We start from the raw sequence: 6,011 nt of genomic DNA on the forward strand, positions 1-6,011 counted from the left end.
TCAAGAACAGTAGTGTCAGTAAGCCAAGCTAAGACCTCATCAGACACTCTGCTTTGGTAAAAATAAATAAATAAATAAATAAAATCTCAGAAGATAACCCAGCGTCCCCTGTCAAGGACTGGAAACCATCAAGTGATCAAGTGAGAACACACATTGGCAAAGGAAGCCACCCTGTGCTCTGAGCTCACCTGCCCAGGTTGAAGGTCAACCATCGGGGCTCTGATCCCAGCTGCTACCTCTTGGGCAAGCTCATGACATCATCCATCCCCCACCCACCTTATACTTTTAATCTCTTCCTCTCTACTGACTACTTACAGTTGGACTACAAACAATTCCCCTGGTTTTCATCTTAAAAATAGTAAAATAGACCAAACAATCCCCTCAAAAGACCAGTTACATCAGAACCTCTGGGATGGAGCCCAGGTATCAGTATTTTTTAAAATGCTCTCCAGGGGATTCTCATGTGCACCCCAAGTGGAGAGCTGGTACTCAAGAGAAATCTCTGGAAGAGGTAATTTTCCTTTTTTCTTCCCTCCTCTGCACTTCCTGATTTATTGTGTTCTGATTTCGACCATCACGGCTGGATGTAAGAGCACCACCAACCCTTCACCCAGTGGCCACTTTTCTGATCTGTCTTCTTAGGTACAATTTGACATCCTTTGCCTCCCCTTGCCTCATTGAAAGCCTCTCCTCTGGGATAATTTCCTGCTTTTCTTCTAAACTTGGACTGCTTCTCTTCATTTTCCACCATGGGCTCCTGTTTTTCCAGTTTGGAGGTGGAGTGAGGACAGGAAGCAGCCTACATAGCAAGATTCTCCCCTGGGCTTTTCTATGGCTAGCATTCTTACATGGATAGTACTGTTCAGAAAACATTCAGAAACAACAAAAAAATATTAAGAAAACTGAACTAATTCCAAAAAATGCAGGCAAACACCAGGAAACGGGGTAGAGAAGATGCCAACCAGATGTTGCTCAATGCCAGCTGTAAGAGTTCAGGATCAGACCCCAAACTTGGCTCAGATGAAACACAAAAGCCAGATTCCTCCAGAGCAAAGCTCCCGGGGACCTGGGGACCTGGGCCAAGCTTTTATTCGGTCAGAGAGACGGCAGGATTAGGGGGCAGAATGCAGTGACATTAGTTTCAGCCTCCTCCACTGTAAACTCCAGAATTTGCTCTTCCTTGGTCTTGGAGTCCTATTCAGGGAGAGCAAACCCACATCACACCACTTTGACTCCTGGGAAAAGTGCAAAGAATTAAGACCAAAAGGCAAGTCGGGGAAGGATCTGAGAGCGGGGCAGCTGCAGCAACAGCCCCTCCCGGTCCCCAGGATCTGAGCTGTTACGGTTCTGTTTTAAAATAAACTAAGACTCAGATGAACAGAAAGTTTGTATTTCACATTAACATTGTGGCTTTTTCTCAGCTGGGTGTTTTTATTTTCTCTGTCACTTTGCATTACAGGACTAACACAGCTTTCCAAAAGAACAGCTCCATCAGATAAGTAAACAGCCTGATGTGTGCAGTGTCGATTGCAGCCTGACTCAGGGAAGCCTTGGCCATAAAGGTCAATGGCTGTGGGCCCAGAGCCTTACCTTCAGGCTCAGCTCGAAACTGGGCTGGCAAAGAGGCCATACCTCATCTTCTAGACTGGGCTGCCTTGCATTTTCTCATGGGCCAGCAAAAATGCAGCTGGAAAAATCACTCACTGAAACTTGTCCCAGCTCTTCCCAGAACAGCTGTGGGCACAGACTACTGCCCCCAGCTCCTTTAGCCCTCCCCAGTCCTAGGCAATGAAAACCTAGCTAAGAAGGATGTCGGCATGTCCCTGCCCACCAGGAAAGTGAGTTCAGAAATGGTCACATTCTGTATATGGCAGTCAGCACGTGTGGGGGTAAGAGAGAACACAACACATACCCACTTGTTGCATATGGGCCCGTCCATCCCAAGCTCTTACATATTGCTTAAGGCCTGGTGGCCTCCTATACTTGTTCTTGATTCTTGCTCTTGATGCTGTGGGTAATGCAGCCCAAGAAAGAATCATGGCCTCCCGACCCAGACCCACCCTTCACAACACCTGTTTAAGCAGCCCTGCTACATCCACATCCTGACTAGGCCTCCTTGAGTGAGCTTGACTTTGATAGAATGAAGAAAACTCTGCCAAGACCTAAGTCCCTCCGCCACTATCCCCCACCCTTGCAATAAGACTTTTTACATATCAACCTTGACCCAGATGGAAGTTGACTTGGCTTTGCTCTCGGACTCGGTGATTTAAGTGACTTTCCTCCGGGTGCCTGGCTGTCCCCATCAGTAGAGCATGCAACTCTTGATCTCGGGGTTGTGAGTTAGAGCTCTGTGTTGGTGCAGAGATTACTTAAAAATAAAATCTTTTAAAAAAAAAGTGACTTCCCTCTTCCTGAAGCAAGCAGTTAGTCCCTCCCAGGACCCAACTCATGCTGTTTCCACCTCACTGCCTCCTTCTTGGTGGGAAATCAGCATGCCCTCATCTACGACCAACCAACATTGAACTAGAAGGAGTTGCTGTGGAAACTCTTAATTTTAGCACACCAGTGTCACTTCGGCAAACATGGGTTCTCTCCTGGAATCTAGACTGATCACATGTTATAAAACTGCAAAATTGTTCCTAGGACAAAAATTCACATATTTTACTAAATCAAAGGGTAAATCCAAAGGCATTTTTAAAACATAGGCTCTCATGACAGTAAGTAACAGAGAGCACAAGGAGAAATGCTGTGATTTTCCCTCATCCCCAGCAATTTATTTCCAAATGGGTAGGCCTAGCAAACTGGCCACTAGAACAAGAATCTGGCTCAAAGATAGGTGTTTTCTGCTTTGATATCTTAATCTACTGATAACAAAACACTCAAAATGCCTGTCAATCCTTCTGCTTATGGAATGGACATATCTGGCTAATCACTTACTTTTAATGTTTTCTAATTAGAAATTTTGAATCTAGACAGAGTAATACAGTGAACTCCCAAGTTCCCATCACCCAGCTTCAACAATTATAGACTTATGGCCAATTGAGATTTATCTATATTACTACCATTGGCTCCTCTCGCAGATTATTTTAAAGCATATCCAAGATATCTATCACAGCATCAATAAATAGTTTCCTATTCATCTATATAAAACTAGAACTGCATTCTTAAACAAAGTTACATCATCACACCTAAAACTTTAACAGTAATTTATTAATTTTATCAGATCCTTAATCACCATTCAGATTTCCCTTGATCTCCTTATAAGTTATTTCTCTAGATTTTCTTGTAAAACTCAAGATTGAAATAAGATACATACACTGCAACTGTTGGCATATCACTTAATTCCCTAGATTAAATTAGCATTTTTCTCCATATGCCTTTTTCTTTCTTTCTTCCTTTTTCTTTCTTTCTTTCTTTCTTTCTTTCTTTCTTTCTTCCTTCCTTCCTTCCTTCCTTCCTTCCTTCCTTCCTTCCTTTCTTCTTTCTTTCTTTCTTCCTTTCTTTCTTTCTTTCTTTCTTTCTTTCTTTCTTTCTTTCTTTCTTCTTTCTTTTTCTTTCTTTCTTTCCCTCCCCTTTTTCTTTCTTCCTCTCTTTTCCTTATAATCTGCTAGTTGGAGAAAAAGGCTCATTTGTCTGGATTTTGTTGCTTACACCATTGTGGTGTTATTTAGCTTCCTCCTCTTTCCCCTGTATGTTCTTAACAGTTCGTCATTTCACCCTTAACGGTTAACCATTCTACCATTCCCTCCACTATAATTTTTTAGTCCACTTTTATGACTAAGGAGCCAGTAGGGCTTCCTGGTCTCCATTCTAAAACTTAGGCTTCTATCTCTTTAATGATGGAAACCTCAGGTTGTATGATGCACTGGAAGGAATACAGGATTTTAATCTATCATCCACCTACTAGATGACCTTGGGCAAATAGGACTCACTTTCTTTGGTTATAAATAAGGATACTAATATCACCTTGAAAGTTTATTCAAGAATTGCAGGTGATTATTATAAACATAGAGTGTGCTGAGTGGCACATCATAGGGCTAATCATGTACCCAAGAAGCAATGCTACACAGTGGATGTAGCACCAATTTTGGAGCCAGACAACTTTGAATAAGGCCATCTGTAGAGTGGGAACAAAATATCCATTTTCGTCTTAAGGATCAAAGAGAAAATTAATGTGACATATATTGTCCAATGCTTAGAGCATAATGAGTATGAGAGTTGTAGATAATGACAATGGTGTCAGTTTATCAAAGAAGGCTAGAAGACAGGGGCGATTGAATTCAATATATTTTTTTTCCAAAATTCTCTTTGATACATGCTTCCTTCCCATAATTCTCATTTTATCTTAAAAGTCAAAAGCCAAAAATACAAAATGCGAAAGGAAAGTAGGTTAGGAGGACATGTAACATACACAGTAAGAGATGGTAAGAGACTAATGTAATGTCAAACCACATCTGTCTGCCATAACTTTTATCAAAGGATTAGATACAATATCTCTGAAGATTGCATTAAGAAGATAATGTCTTGGGGCCCCTGGGTGGCTCAGTCAGTTAAGCTGTCGACTCTTGGTTTCAGCTCAGGTCATGATCTCGGGGTCCTGAAATCAAGCCCCTTGATGGGCTCCATGCTCAGTGGGAGTCTGCTTGTGGATTCTTTCTTTCCCTCTCCTTCTCCCCCTCCCCCTGTTCACTCCCCTTTCTCTCTCTCTCTCTCTCAAAAAAATCAATCTTGAAAAAAAAAAGGTAACATCTTGCCTGTAGTGATCATGGAGTTGGTATATTTGAAACTGAACTAATGAATAAGCAGTTATGTAGAACTTATGTTCAACAATAAAATGTGGGTAATGGCTTTAAAAAGGATCACAGAGTTATGAGGGTTATTCCTAGACTTTTCAGGACAGGCCCACAGAAATCACAACCTCCTTCAATACTATCACTGTTTCACATTCTCTGAGAGTGAAAGGCAGCACACACATACACACACATGTGCACACACACACATCTCCCCCACCCCGTGTCATGATTCAGTTGTATTTATGCTACTGTTTCCCCAAATACATTCTATAGAACTTTTTTTTCATTCTATAGAAATTTATTCTATAGATGCTCCATGGAAAGAAAAAGAGAGAGAGAGAAAGGGAAAAAGGAAAGAAGGATGGCTTTCCAAACTAGCTTGGGAAATTCTGGGTGAACCAGAATTTAAAAGGTTTCTTTACTACAGGACTTCACAGAGCCTTTGTTTAGTGCACTGCAAATCTCCAGTGTGAGCACAGAGTAAGCAAGATTTAACAGAGATTTAACACACACACTCCCACCAGAACATCTTATATGAGTATTCTAGATGCAGTTAGACGAGGGGCAATACTAACATCAATGGTGGTTAACTGCTTCTTAGAGACAGCTCAGGATCTGATTCTTTTTTTTTTTTTAAGATTTTATTTATTTATTTGACAGAGATAGAGACAGCCAGCGAGAGAGGGAACACAAGCAAGGGGGAGTGGGAGAGGAAGAAGCAGGCTCATAGCGGAGGAGCCTGATGTGGGGCCCGATCCCATAACGCCGGGATCACGCCCTGAGCCGAAGGCAGACGCTTAACCGCTGTGCCACCCAGGCGCCCCTCAGGATCTGATTCTGATGGCAAATACACTGAGCTAGCAGACACATTTCTGCTGCAATTATTGCTGAGCAAATACAGACCTTGCGGGAATAGAACTCCTTTACATCAGTCAGGGTTTTTTTCCTATTTATTCCAGACTAGTGTGCATAATTATGAATGAGCTAGACAGATGTTTCCAACACACACACAGGGAAAGCTGTTTTACAGCCTGCACCAACTCATCTTCTAAAGCCCATGGGGAGAAAGCTCAAAGTGGACAGGAGCTGAAAAGAGGTCCTCACAGATGGAGGGGAGACTGAAAGTTATTTGGGTGCTGAAACATCTCTGAGATTCCACTTCCAATGTCATCTGCTCTCAGGAGGCTCAAACTGGAATCCAGAATATGCAAGAGAATG

Source organism: Ailuropoda melanoleuca, chromosome 13 (genome assembly GCF_002007445.2).
Source record: "Ailuropoda melanoleuca isolate Jingjing chromosome 13, ASM200744v2, whole genome shotgun sequence".
Taxonomy (NCBI): domain Eukaryota; kingdom Metazoa; phylum Chordata; class Mammalia; order Carnivora; family Ursidae; genus Ailuropoda; species Ailuropoda melanoleuca.